Below are 15922 nucleotides of genomic sequence, written 5' to 3' on the forward strand. Positions count from 1 at the left end.
TGAAGAATGACTGCAAGGTCAGTAAGATCGCGATAAGTTTATGAAACCTCCTGGATAAGTAATCATCATCATCATCGTCAGTCTGACTGCGCCCACTGCAGGCAAAAGCCTCTCCCATGTCTCTCCAGTTAACCCTTTCCTTTGATAGCTGCGGCTATTGTGTCCCCGCAAACTTCTTATTCTCAAACGCACATTTAACTTTTGCCACCCCCTGCTACGCTTGCCTTCTCTTGGAATCCACTCCGTTACGCATCATGAACTGTAGAAGAACTGAGGATTGGGCGAGTTGGTGGTGATCCATCGTATTAAAACCAGCTCTAAAAAACACAGATAGAGGACGAGACGAGACGCACGGAAGGCGCTGAACTTGCCACTGAGTTTTATTTAGTATTTTATTTCGTTAGAAGTCAAGTTATACAATATACACACACGTGTAAGGTTGTCTTGTCAAACACAAATGTACTGCAATCACCCACATGCGATAAAACCAAAAACAGAACATGAAACATACTTCCAAGGCACGTGCACTAACGTCAACCCCGCTGCCCACAATGAAGCAAGCTGATTTCCCTGCTTGACAAGTTAATCGACGTTTTTCTCACGCATCCATCGCCATTTCTGAGAATGTGGAATGCCTCAGCGATCTCTCTTCTCCCTGGTCATCATGCACAAACAGCACTGTCATGTTAACAAAAAACGAAGTACAATTACACCCAATGTAGTCTTGTGCTACATTTATATTTTCTTTGCTGCGGACGGAATTGGCATGTTCTGGAGGCAAACCCTGAAACACCGCCCGGTCTGGCCGATGTATATGCGCCCGCAAAACAAAGGAATAAGATATGCCACGCCTTTCTTACAGTTAACAAATTTGTTTCCATGCTTGATATTGCATTGTTTCTTACAAATCTACCCATCGCGTTTCCTCTGTACTGCATCTCCTACTTTTCCCAGTTTATTGGGAGAAGAAAAAACCAAGCTTAATCCGTATCAGCTCCTACTCTTTTAAGCCGGTGAGACATGGCGTGAATGCACGGCATAACCGCCAGCTTCCTTTCTTTTGGACCAGAGCTGAATTCTGAGGGGAGCCCAGATGTCTTCAGTCTTTTAGACACTTTTTCTGCACAGGACACGATAAGAGCCTCCGGGTAACCTGCATCCCTGAACCTGCTGACCTGTGCGATGAGGCTGAATCCAATTCTATGGGGGCAAGATTTCTTCAAGGCCATACCAATGCGGTTCTTAACGATACCAGTTTTCACAGGTCTAGAATAGAAATAACTGTAGTCGAGCAAGAGTTTCTCGCTCCGAGGGGAGTACTGCCAACAGACATGATCAGGATCAAAGGTTAATTTCAAATCCAGAAACTGAAATGATATTTGATGAGGAACTTCATGCATAAACTCCAGTCCTGGCCCATTGCGGGAAAAAATGTCCAGAACGTGAGAAATTACCGGGAATAGGGACCTGCCTAATACCGAAAAATCGTCGACATAGCGGAGAATGCTACTGTTACTTCCGGCCAGCTCTTCCTCAGTTGATCTGTCAACCCTGCCTAGAAAAATGTTACTACGAATGGGGGCTACTTTGGAACCTATGCAGACCCCAGATTTTTGCAAACAAACCTGACCATCCCACTCTTCATACGTGTTGTTAAGGTAAAACACCAAAATTTCTATGAAAGACGCGGTACTAATGCCACAACTGTTCTGAAAACCGCATTCTTCATTGTCATCTGTGATGCACTCCTGAACATACTACTTAAGTTGAACATGTGGATGTGAATAGAACAAATCAACAACATCAATACTAAAACCGAAGCAAGTTGCAGGATTCTCCCTCAGGGCGTGTTTTGCAAGGGCCTCCGAGTTGGGAATAAGGAACGGGTCATTAACCTTAAGGGCCGAAAGATGCTTGAAAAGAAAGGTGGAAACAATTATCTGCCACGACTTATGCACAGACACGATAGTTCTGAACGGTACGCTTGGTTTATGGGTTATGCTCAGTTATGCTCAGAACTATCGTGTCTGAGCATAACTCGTGGCATATAATTGTTTCCACCATCCTTTCCAAGCAGCTTTCGGCCCTTAAGGTTAATGACCCGTTCCTTATTCCCAACACCGAAGCCCTTTCAAACCTCCTCCTGAGGGAGAATCCTGCCACTTGCTTGGGGTTTAGTATTGATGTTGTTGATTTGTTTATTCACTTCCACATGTTCAACTTATGCAGTATGCTCAGGAGTGCATCACATATGACAATGATGAATGCGGTTTTCAAAGCAGTTGTGGCATTAGTACCGCGTCCGTCATGAAACTTTTGGTTTTTTTACTTTAACAACACGTATGTAGAGTTGGATGGTCAGGTTTGCAAAAATCTGGGGTATGCACAGGTTCCAGAGTAGCCCTCATTCTTAGTAACATTTTGTAGGCAGGGTTGACAGATTAGCTGAGGATGAGCTGGCCGGAAGTAGCACTCGCATTCTGCGCTATGTCGACGATTTTTTTGGTATTAGGCAGGTCTCCATTCCCGGCAATTTCTCACGTTCTGGATGTTTTTCCCGCAATGGGTCAGAATAGGAGTTTATGCATAAAGTTCCCCATCAAAGATCCTTGCAGTTTCTGGATTTGAAATTAACCTTTGATCCTGAACATGTCTGTTGGAGTAGCCTTTTCGTGGAGTAGCCTGCCACCTAAAACTGTTTGAATTGCATCCAACAATGCATTTTTCTACTTGATGACGGTTTAAACCGAAAGTTTCAGTACAGCTACTTCTTATGGTTTAGTGCTATGGCGTCTATTTGTACAGTCCATTAACCGTGACGTGTTTCCCTCATGCATCAATTCCCTGAAGTCAGTGGACGTGTTCAATAATACACGATAATAATAAACAACGATTGGCCGCAACATGCCCCGGAAACACCTTCATATCTGCGTCCTACTCGACACGCCCGCAATTGATGGTCTAATTACCGCAGCCGCCTCCCCCGGCACCCAAACCTTTCGCTGACTGGCGTTACGAGAAACCGCAGACGCCGCCTTAGATTCCCAGCGTTCACAGATGGCGCGCAGATGACGGAAGGCGCCAGCCAGCGGGAAACACAACCCCGATAGACTAAACGCAGGCGCCCGCAAATGTTGGCGGCGGTGGCGGTACAGCGTCACCGGCTTCGACCACTATCGATTGTACGCCTCCCCGTACACGGGCGGCTATGGCGCCAGAATCTTTTTGCGTGCAGCACAGCATCAGCGGCGCAGTTTGTGTCCAGAGCGCGAGTTAGCTTTGAAAACTGAGCGCAGTGTTTTGGATATACTTCTTTGCAGTCCCTCAACGTGTTTTCTTAAGCAAGCTTTCTGGGTATATATCGCTGAGAAGCTCGATCTTCACTGAGCATATTAATGAGTTGAGTTAATATTGAAAATTACATAATTAAGGAAAATATTATGGCAACTTGTCTGTATTTATCATAATGCGGTTTATTACACTTCATGCGCACCGATCTAATTAGGCGAATTTTGATATCTTCTAGAATTATTCCTGTACTGAAAATTTCCAACAAATATCAAACCGTGGTTAGGGGAGTGTAGCGCAAATGCTTGAGCGTTAGCTCTTGTGTCACAAGTAAGTGAGAAGCCGAGTGTCGGACCGAGGGCGGCTTGTACACATCCTTCTCGTGAGGTTTTCAAACCGACCACCTGCCGCAGTCAGGGAGGACGCCCAAGCCACCAGCAGGAATAGTAGCTTGGGCATGTTGGTTATTCATTTTCAAGTGAACAGAACTGATCAAAGGGCACAGACAGGAGGCAAGCACTGACTTTTAACGTTTATTCTGAAAAAAAAAGAAAACAGGCTTTATCTACACCAATGCAAAAACAACACGCGTCAAAGCCACGTCACGCCAAACGAAGTGAGGCGACGCTAGAAGTTACGGACAATCAGACAGGTGTAACAACTTTTAACAGATCACATTTTCTTCGTTAACGACATGAACTGTGTACTCACGCACTGATCACGCAGCCTACCTATCTCGGCTGCCTCGATCATCTCGAAAACTAACAGTTCTCTGTGTTTACCCAGCACTTTTCATCTGGTAAATTGAGGCACACAGGTTTTTGAGGAGCAACCTGCGCAGAGATTGGCTGCTGAGATTGTACATGACTTCTTGTGTCGCTTTTACTTAGTTAACGCAACGCCGCTGTGACGCCTGTTGTTTCTTGCCCTGGGGCAGACTGTGTAAGAAGCCTGGTTTTTTCCGAAAAAAAAACAGTTGAAATGCAGCGCTTCTCTCCTTTCTATAGCCCTTCGTCCTCCGCGGTTCACTTCCAAGCCACCCGTCTCCTCCGGACCTCCCTCTCTTGCCTTTCTCACTTTCCCTCTTTTTGTATTGTCCTAACAGTGGAGAGGCGATTTTTCTCTCCACCATGCCGTCCCCTATGGCCCCATTTCCTCTCCCTCGTCTCTCCTAAAAGAGCAGAGTAAATCCCTCTATCTCCGTTTTGCCAATTGAGGCAGATGGCCGACGACGCTGCGGACGCCCCAGCCAACGTCATCGGCAACGTCACAAAATTCGAGAGGTAGCTAATAAGATATAATCCTCCAACAAGAAAAGCACAGAACACATTTACCACAACAGGCATCGTGCGGTAAAGCGCTTCGGCTTCACTTGTAAAGGTGAATGAATATTTTGACTCAGCTAAACACAGTAGATAGGACATGCAGTAGTTTTGCGAGCGTAATGCCTACAAGAGATTTACGCTAGCAGGTATTCCCATCTCAAGTAGTTCTACTGGCCCTGTTAGCTATAAAAATGTGTTTCCACGCGAGAAATATGTCACGCTTCCTCAGAGTGCACTTTAAGGTAGCCTCTTGGAAAATGTTCGCGAAATTATATCACCACGAGAAAGAAGAGTGCTTAAACTGCCAATGCTGGAAAGAATTTTTAACCTTCAAAACGTTGATTCCGTTCTTGTATGTACCCACTTTCCGCATTCTAAAGAGAGGGCATAGAGCCAGACGCATGCACCTTTGATCTGAACCGTGTGCCAGATTGGTCACGCTGTGGCACAGCACTTTGGTGATACTGGACCAAAGGAAAGGCTGAATGGAGCGAAAATGAAAAAAAAAGAGCCAAGAAATTTTTCTTGAAAATTAACGATAAATATATAATAAACGAGGTGACCGCCCCGAAGCCTTGACACTAATAAAGGAAATGTGAAAGAAATTACAGCAATGCCATTATGAAATGTAAAAAGTATCAAATAAACTGAATTTATACGTCGAAATGGGCCCCATTACGTGAGCGGGGGCTGGAATCAATCAATCAATCAATCAAATTTATTCCGCAACAAAAAGTTACGAGGAGGGCAGGTAAAAGCTGTGCGAAACAGCTTGAGGAGCCCTTACCCCCTAGCGCATGGACAGCATAAAAAACGTGCGGCTAAGGAGGTACACTTGGACAAAACAAATACACGAGTTAAGCAAAATCATTCGAAGAGGAAAGCACTAGGAAAAGATAGAAGAGAAAAAAATAATAAAAAGGTCAGTGTATGGCATCATTATACAGACACTTCACGCAGTTATTTTGGTAATATACCAGATATGTAAATGTTAGTTTCTTTTAACGCGTGATTTAGAATTGTGGGAAGTAAAAATTTCAACATTTGATGTCCATAATTGGTTCTGCATTTGGCGACGTACCACACTTAGGGATGGCGAACATTATAAATAGGGAAGTTTTCCGCTAGTTGTGCTAAGCTTGTTATGGCGTCATTATTTTTTAGTAAACAGAGTTCATACTAACGACATAGCTTGTAGTCATACATTGATGAAACCTGAATTATAGGTGCTTCTTAAATAAATCTGCAGTGTGAGACCGATAAGGGACTTTACAGGCTAGGCGTAAAGCTCTTTTTTGTAAGATGGAAAGTTCACTAATATTTCCAGCTGTTGTTGTTGACCACACAAGAAACGCGTAACTTAATAAAGAACAAAATAATAAATTATATATGAGTATGTTAACAGACGTAGGGAAGAAGTAGCAGTGACGGCACATAATGCCGGTTGTCCTGGATAGTTTATTGATAATATAAATCACGTGATGATCCCATGTCCTGTTTTGTGAAAAGTATACGCCCAGTGATTTAAAGTTTTTGACCACTTCAATTTCGTAGTTATTTAACAAAATAGGAGGCAACTGCACGTTGCACATATGTTTGGCGGCGGTGAAATAAAACAGCCTTCGTTTTATTACTGTTACCTTTAAGACAGTTCATTTGTGCCCATCATTTGTGCCCATGCATTAATTTTTGACAGTGCGCTATTTTCTCGACTAGCTAAATCTGCACATGATTCACCTGAAAAGAACAAACTCGTGTCATCAGCATAGATTATGTGATGGGCCGTTTCATCGATGCGGTCTATCTCATTAATGTAAAGGATGAACAGAAATGGGCCCAGTGTGCTTCCCTGCGGGACACCTGCTTTAATGAATTTTATCGAGGAATGTTCTCCTTTAATGACGACAAATTGAGAACGGTATTGCAAGTAGGACATAATTATTTTTTTCGCGATGCCTCTTATGCTATAGTGATCAAGTTTTTGTAGCAGTAGTTTATGATTAAGTCGAAGGCTTTTGAAAAATCCAGAAAAGGCCAAGTATCATATTTCTGCATTCATATTTTCCTAATATGAATTGTTTTTGGGCGAGTAATGCGAGTTCTGTAGATTTGTTTTTGCGAAAACCATACTGTGAGGAACTTATCAATTTAAAGCGGTCAATGAATGAAGTAAGGCGTTTCAAAATTAATTTCTCCAAACCCTTGGAAAACACAGGTAGAATCGATATAGGACGGTAGTTGGACAAATCATTTCTGTTACCCTTTTTAAATACAACTTTTACTTTTGCAATTTGCATGCTTCGGGAAAAAATTCCCGTCGACAAACTAATATTGAAAATATGGGTAAAACAAGGGGCTAGTAAATCAATTACGTGTTTTACGAGCTTCATTTGAATATTGCCAGCGTCCGCGGCTCTGCTATTGCTCAGGGCTAAAAAAGTGGCTACAACCTCACTATTTGAGACTGGCTCTAGAAATATGGTTGGATTACTTCGGTCATTCATATATTTTAGGTCAGAAGTGCTGGTGCTATGGTCCCCAACTGACAGAAAGAAGTCATTGAAAGCGTTGGCTAACTCAGCGCCTTGAATTTCTGTCCCATTCTTAACTATATTAGTCACCGCTTCTGATGCACTATTAATTACAGTGTTAAGTGTCTTCCATACATTGTCTGTGCGTCCTTGTATTGAGTTGAACAGGTTAGAATAATATTGCTTTTTTGCATCACGAAGGTATTTAGTGACAAAATTTCTGCATTTCTTGAATCTACCACCTTTAGGTAATTTTGCGACTGCTTGTGAAAATCTCTCCCCTAAATTTGTATCAGCGCTTAGGTTTAGCAACAATATTTTTCATAAAGTTTTTATTTCGCCCACTTCAACTACAGAATTACACTGGGCTGATTATCTTTTTCTTTGAAGTCCCGCAAAGAACTGCTCCGCTGTTACTGTTCGTAGATGGCATCACCTACGAAGCTCTCACGAGATCACTGTTATCGGACGTTTGGCGAGTCAAGCTCACAAATTGCCCAGTGCACCGAACTGGCGCGTCCCCAAAGGGGGGAGTCGAAAAGGGTAGTGGGGACACGTGTTCGTTGCGACGGCGTCTGCATTAAACAACAGGCGCCGCGGGTCGTTAACGGTGTGGGCCACGTTCCATCTTCTCCTCCCTCTCCTCCCCCTACTTCGGCGCATTTGGCTATCGCTTCCGATGGCGCGGCTGGCTCGTTCACCGCTTCATCCCTGTCCAGCGTCGCGTCGGTCGTGTGCGTACTGCGGTCGGGCTGAGTTCGTTCGTGCGCTACATATGGCTTGAGCATTTCAGCCGGCCGAGTACAAGTGTATCCGTCTGTTCATTCCATTGCGCACGGGGTGAATGTGCATTACCAAGGCGGACAGGGGTAGGCAAAAACAAAAAACACGACACATATGACATAAGCAGCGGCAACCGCATATCTAACTACCACACCAAAAAATACCAAAATAAGGTGTAATACGCAAGCCAGAAAAGTGCATACGTATATAGCACTAGAAAACAGACATGTGGTAATTTCGACGGAAAAGGAATATTTTGACAATATACAGGCAGTGTTTAGAGGCTAATAAGTTCACTGCGGTGTTGTTCTGGGAAAATATTCAATTTGAACATGACAGCGAATGGCCGATTCGTACAGTGAGCTAGCGTTGTTTTACCTCAGCACCCTTTTCGACTTAGAGAAAATGCTACTGGCATATTTGAAATACTACGCGACGGAAAGAGTGGGCAATTTGAGAGAATTCCTCTCGCTAAGGTTTGAATTCAGCCAGCATTCTTGAGCTGTTATTCAGCTGGGGATGTTAGGTGCGGCGCATATTAAATGAGGAATGTAGAAAGAATCCCTCATTTTTTGGGGGCGTTGGCGTTGATAGCAAGGGTACGTGCGATTTGTAATGTGAAATGCGGTCAGCTAAGTCGTGTCTTTTCTCACGGCGGAGCAGACTGTCGCTTTTTGCAGCAATAACTACATTAGGGTAACATTTCCAGCCTTCAGCGTGGCGGCGCCACCACGCTGTCAGGCGGTTGGTCACGTGGTGCGGAGCAGCTTCCTGTACCGTGGCTGATCACGTGGTTGGTCACGTGACCAAGTTCCGCTCAGCTAGCTGTAGCTATCGTGTCACTCCATGTTTAACCAGAGCTAAACCATCGCAAATTTTTTCTCCCATTCTATAAAAAGCTAGTTCTCCGCAATATTTCACATGTGTTACACCTAGCAGCGTAATTGTATTGTGGTTTAGTTTCTGCGTAAGGAAACCTTCATATAGTTACGCTACAAAATATCGAGCAAAAGAATTTCGCCAAACCCTCTGCTAGAAGCCTTCGGACCATTGCGCCATTTACCGCAATTTCCTTACTATAGTTCACGCGCGGGTTATTGTCCGCAAAGGCAAATTTCGACTAAAAATAATATTTTCTTGCTTAGATAACTCGCAACCGTTGTACAGTCCGCAAGGGGAAAACTTCGGCTAACAATTTTTTCCTAATATAAAGAGGGCTCTTCATCATTTCAGTGCCATCGCAACCGTTCTGGCAGTGCCAGCCCTGGTGTTAAATTTTATTTATGTGTCCCCCCCCCCCCCGCTTTTTATTATTTATTTATATTCATGATGTTTTCCACATGTGTTCACAAATTCAAGCGCTGAAAAGCAGCCACTCTTCACTACCGGGACAGCGTTTGCTTGCATATCGATGTTGATTGCATATTGAAGCTGATTCTGCTGTTATTCAGCACGGTCACATGTCGTTGGCGCCCACAGGAGGCACGTTGTTTTTTCTTTCAGAACCGCGGCTAGGCACTCCGGTTCTCATACACGATCTGACAAAATGAAGTAATGTCTAGTCCGCACATATAGATAGTCCGCATAGCGCAAAATTATCACCTTTTAAAGATGTATAGCTCGCAGAGTTTAGTACGCAAATTACGGTATTCAAGATTACTTAGCAGTCGCAGCCCCACCGTCTATATATATCGTAGCGCACGCAAACAGGGACAAAGCACGAGAAGACGAGACAGGTGCTGCCTTTCCTGCTCCGCATTTTCGTCTGCTGTCCTCGTTAGTGAGCGCTACGACGTTTATGCAACAGCAATTCTCCCAGACATTCACAATTCACCGTATAAAATAATGCATCTCTCCCTTCGGGCGCTGTTTGAAACAATGTAGACATGGCTGGCGGCAGTCAGTCTAATTCTTGATGTTGAATGTTGTGTTCTGGTTACCTGTGAATTAAATCATTCAAACTTGTCCGCCACTCATTGTGCAAAATTGCACAACCCGAAAAATACCGTGACGTGAATTCTGCGCTCCATGAAAGATCAGTGCCTCGTTAGTGGAGAAGTCTGGAGGGGCGTCCGCAGTGTGGTACTGCGACACTACGATGCGCTTTCGCGTGATACTCGAATATTTTTGGAACACCAATTTCCAGCTAAGCATCGTTCACTTCTGATATGACATCATTATGGGCCGCTCTTGCAGGTCGCTTTAATTTTAAGTAGGCCATCCGGATGCGCTGTTTGTTTTTAGTTAAAGTTGCGCTGAAGCTCTGCACCTGATGAATCTGCTCCTCACGCTGGCTCACTTTTCATTTTCAACACGCCTTCGAAAACCGACATTGGTTTTTTTTTTTTTCCTGCTGGCTAACGCATTCCTCCGCAATGTATATTATCCCGAGAGCGTTAGACCTGATGTTTAGAGGAAAAGCTGCGCACATCAACACGCTAATTTAGCTTTGGTCGACAGAGATCGTGACGTCATACCGCAGTCAACCAATAAAAGTGAGGTATGACGGCAGACACGGACAGTCAAGAGGTTCGCTGGGTGCCAGCTGCGCAGTGGTCAGAGCGTGCGGAACGTTTACACTGCTCTATGGAAGGCGCGTCGGGTCCTGTGACTGGGTGTATACAGGGTGTCCCAGCTAACTTATGCCAAGCGTTAAGAAATAAGATATTTGAGGTAGGCCAGGGAAACCACTTACATACAGCTACCAGCCTGCTTCATCATCATCATCATCATTTATTAACCCTTAAGGGTCCTGTAGGGACATTACATAAGGGGGGGGGGGGATACATAGTGTCCGACGGTCATACATATTAAATGGCAAACAAAATTGTGAAAAATATGCAAAGTAAAAGAGAAACAAATTAATATAGTCAATCAAGAAAATGTGAAGAAGAACCACACAGAAATACACACTACAGTAATAGAACGTGTCCAAACAAAGTTTTTGGTCGTTTTACAGTGGATTGTAGCTGACACCGGGTATAGTATATTTTTATTATTCTTGAAAATGTTCGATGAGTAGCTGCCTTAAGTTGGAAGGATTAGTCTCAACAACAACATTTTTGGGTAGTTTATTCGAATTCACTTGCACAAGGAAGAAACGATTTGTTGAATGCATTGGTGGAGCCGTGAAAGCGTTGTATGCTCGAAGAATTAAATAAGCGGCGAGATGATCGTACCAGAGTGCGCAGATTTTCCCGAAGTGCTGGAAAGTTAAAGTACAGTTTGTGGAAGAGGCACAGACTTGAAATTTTTCGGTGAAGCGCTAATGATTTCAGACCGAGAGATGATTTCATGACAGTAACACTGAGCCGAGGTTTGTACTGCAAGATGATGAAACGTGCTGCCCGGTTTTGGATGGCTTCTAGTGAGTCAATCAGGTAGGCCTGGTGAGGGTTCCATATTGCTCAGCCGTATTCAAGTTTGCTGCGAATATAGGTTACATATGCTAGTCTCTGATGGCTGGAGGAGACAGGGCAAGTGATTTCCTGATGAATCCAAGTGTCCTGGAAGCACTAGCACATAATTTCGTTGTGTGATCTGCCCATGTTAGACTGGTCGTTATCTCAATGTCCAGGTACTTGTATGAATTAGTATGAGACAAGGCTATGGAGTTCAAGGTGTATGGAAAATAGACATTGGAGCGTTTGCGTGAAATGTGCATGAATTTGCATTTTGAAACATTGAGCTGGATTAGCCAGTCAGAGCACCACTTTTGGTTTCTGCTGAGGTCTTCCTGTAATGTTATATGATCACTGCTATTGCTGATGCGGCGATAGATGACACAAACGTCAGCGAAAAGACGGACGGTTGATGAGATACCAGAAGGTAGGTCGTTGATAAATATTAAAACAGTAACGGAGCAAGCACCGATCCCTGGGGGACCCCGGAGACTACTGGCGATGACTGTGAACTGTTGACGGTTAGTTAAGAAGCAGTGGGTCCAGGACAAAGTAAGACGGTCGAGTGACAGACAGGACAGTTTGGACATCAGACGTTGGTGGGGGACGCGGTCGAAGGGCTTGGCAAAATCTAAGTAGATGATATCGGTCTGAAAAGTGGAATCTAAATTTAAGAGAAGATCAGTAATTAGCTCGCAAAGCTGTGTTTCGCGCGAAAAGACTGCCCTGAAGCCATGCTGATTGGGAAAGAAAAAGTAATTCTGATCGAGGTGAGATGCAATATGTGATTATAGTATATGCGCGAAGAGTTTACACGAGATACATGTCAATGAAATCGGTCGGTAATTCGAGGGGTTGGCGTGATCTCCAGCTTTGAAAATTGGCACAACTCTGCTTATTTTCCAGTCCTCCGGAAGTTGGGTAGTTTCCAGAGGTTGAGCGAAAATCAGTTGTAGGATTTGGCTTGTAACGTATTTTGTTCCTTTGAGGATCTTGGCGGGGATGTTGTCTGATCCAGGAGAAGTTGATGGTTTCAGATTGTCAATGAGATTTGAGATTCCCTCCGATGTGATGACAATAGGTGGCATAGGTGCATAATTAAGGTTAGGCAGGGCAAATTTGTTGCTTTCTGTGGGCTCATAGGTGAAAACGGAGGTGAAATACGTGTTCATTACGTCAGAGCGCCCGACATCTGTAACATCGGAGCCGTCACGCGCCTTCAAAGAAATATTGTAGGAACGGTTTTGAGTAGGCGTAAGTAGGTTCCAAAACTTTCTCGGGTTCACCCATATTATGTTCATGTGGTCGTGACAGTAAAATTTTCTTTGCGAAGATTGTAATAGTTGTGTGTATTCGCGTAGGCAATAGATGTATTTCTGCCACCTCACAGCGCATCCTGATTTCTTGTCAATGCGGAAAAAGCGTTTCTTCTTACGGGACAATTTCCTCAGCGCATTTGAGTACCATGGTTTGCATGCGTCACCTCGGATACAGATGAGCGGGAAATAAGCTTCTACAAGAGATAAGAGTTTTTCTTTAAAAAGACACCAGTTTTCATTCGCTGATTTCGTGTGTCTGGAAATTCCAAAAGCGCGAAAGAAATCCTCGAGATGGGCGTTGATGCTCGTGAAGTCAGCCTTTAAATAATCTCGGATATATTTCATAGACGGCTGGCGGATAAGACTTTCAATGGAAAGGTTGAAAGATATGAGGCAGTGATCGCTTAATCCACTAATACACGAAAGCGATTCGATCAACTCAGCGTTAGAAACGAGCACTAGGTCGAGAATGTTTAAACCACGCGTTGGGACACACACTGCTTGAGAAATGTTGAAAGTAAGGACTAGTTCTAAAAAGTGTTTGGATTGCCGAGAAGATGCAGTAAGGTTTTCCCAATCGATATCAGGAAAATTGAAGTCCCCACACACTGTGAGATTGGCGTGAGGGAATTGAGACTGCAGGTCCTCAAGTACTGAGTGAAGGTCATTAACAAACGAGGGATCGGTATCAGGGGCTCTGTAGAATGCAGCTAGCATGTTGGTATAAGACAGAAAGGAGCTTTTAATGCGCAAAATTTCATAATGGCTGGTAATACTAACTAGGGCGGAAGAAAGGCTTGATTTCATCAGAGCAAGGGTGCCGCCTCCCCTGCGGTCTGCACTGTCTCGCCGGTACGCGTGAAATGACTGATTGTCTTGAAGTAGTTCGGAATCCTGAATATCGGGTGTAAGCCAAGACTCGGTGAATAATCGATGTCTGTGCTGTAGTCATCAAGAAGGGCTTCAACTGTTTCTTTTTTTGGCATGTAGCTTCGAATATTTGTTAGCAAAACCGAGGTTTTATGATGGGCTGCAATAGGGCGTGGGCATTGAGAAGGACTGGAAAGCTGAGATTGCGGATCCCGCGGTACTCGCAGTAGTCGCTATGGTTTCAGCTCGACTACGGAATCTGTATCTGCATGATAGACGAAACGCTCTTTGCCAATGAGTAATTTATCAAAACGAATCTTGAACGATGCTTTGCTTTGCTGACCGTAAGAAAAAAGTTTCTTTATAGCTAATTGAAACTTAGCTGAATAATCTTCGCGAACAGAAAATCCTGTTTTCGTAAGCTTTGGCCTGGCAAGCAATATTCTCGATTTGTCTTTGAAATGTGCTAGCTTGACAATGATTGGACGGTTTTTGCCTGTCTCGAAGCCACCCAAACGGTGCGCACGTTCGATCTGATGGTTACCAACTGAAATTTCCAGCTTTTCGGAGCAAAAGTAAACAGCATGAGCTCGGACTGTTTCCAAGTTTCACCGAGTTCGTCTGCGATGCCGAAGAATAAAAGATTTGAGCGGCGTGAATGATTCTCGGCATCGTCATACTTATCCGTCAACAGTCTAACGTAGGATGAAAGCTTAGTGAAGTCAGAAGTGGTTTTAGGAGCAGCGCCACTTTCAGAGTTGACTGCTACAATTTTTTTAAGGATTTCAACGCGCGATGAAAGTCGACGTACGTAGTCCTCAATGCTAGTTTGTGCGGATTTAATCATGGCAAGCTCTGAAAGGATGGCGGTCTGGCTCAGTTCAATGCGTAGTACTGTTTGAGCGATTGATTCTAAACATGGAGGGATGTCGTTCTCGGCAGGAACTGGATATAGTTTGACATCTCCGGACAAAGCGAGCAAAAGGCAAGTAAGATCAGCTTTGAGACAATAGAAACCAGAAATACATAAAATTTTTCGACAAGAATCAATGGTGTTTTTGGGGCACGACACCGCCAGCAAGAAACGGTCACTAGAACGGAGACATTTGGCACCAGGTAAGTAACTAACCTGTACGAGGAGAAAAGGTGTCTGCATGACCGGTTGGTTTGCGGCGGCGTGCCCAAACTGGCTCCAGCAGGGCGGCGGCTTATGTAGTCGGGCAGTTTGGGTGGTGATAGTGGTATAGGGTTGCCAGGTGACAGTCCCGTTCATCGCCAGGAATCGCGGATGCAGGTGAAGCTTGTCCTCGGGGCTGTTTCCAGTGTCGGCTGGTAGCCAGGCGAAATGGTCGGTGCCGTGCACCGCGAAAAGGCACGAGCAGTCAAAGTCGAGCTGTTCATTTGCGGTGGTCTAGACTAAGATAGCCTGTACGAGAAGAAATGGTGCCTGCATGACCGGTTGGTTTGCGGCGGCGTGCCCCCATCAAAGGAATTGTTTGTATTGCTTTTAATAAGTAGTTATTAGGATAATTTTTCCAAATGCGTAAATATTGATTTTCGACAGCAGATTTGAATAGCTTAGTTGGAGAACACCTTCAGAAACTCCCATTCTGCTTATTTGCGATAAAGAAAGCCTCACGTGTATCTTTTTTCAAAGCATCAAAGAAAGCCCTCGAAATACCAAAAAAATACGTGAATAGCGCATTCGCGCTACAATTGTACTGCCCTGAATCCTGGCTTGAGTGAACGAAATCAGCTGCTGGCAAGGCGCGACGACCCCATTGCACCGGCAGGCCGATATGTCGACGGTGGTTGCACAGTCACGCTTGCAGGCTGGCTCGCGCAGGAGGAGCTTCGGCGCTCCTTCATTTGCTCTTCCTACCACGATGATCCCCAGTGTGCCAATGCCGGATTCTTGAAGACTCTCACCCGTCTACGACAGCGGTACTACTGGCGTGGGATGGCCCGTTACGTCCGCCAGTTCGTTCAATCCTGCACCACTTGCCAGCGACGAAAACATCCACCTCGCCGACCCGCCGCTCCTATGCAGCCGCTGCCTTGCCCAGTACAGCCCTTCGAGCGTGTTGGCATCGACCTCTACGGCCCTCTTCCCAGCACATCAACCGGGAACCGCTGAATCATCGTTGCCATCGACCACCTTACACGTTACGCTGAAAGATCACCTTTACCATCCGCTACAGCCCACGACATTGCATCCTTCATTCTCCATCGCATCATTCTTCGCCATGGTGCGCCCAAAGAGCTGCTCAGTGATAGAGGTCCGGCCTTCCTCTCAGAAGTTGTAGAAGCTCTCCTTCAGGAATGCAACGTTGTTCACCACACCAGCTCCGCCTACCATCCCCAGACAAATGGCATGGTTGAGAGTTTTAATCGCACCCTCGGCG

Source organism: Amblyomma americanum, chromosome 8 (genome assembly GCF_052857255.1).
Source record: "Amblyomma americanum isolate KBUSLIRL-KWMA chromosome 8, ASM5285725v1, whole genome shotgun sequence".
Taxonomy (NCBI): Eukaryota; Metazoa; Arthropoda; class Arachnida; order Ixodida; family Ixodidae; genus Amblyomma; species Amblyomma americanum.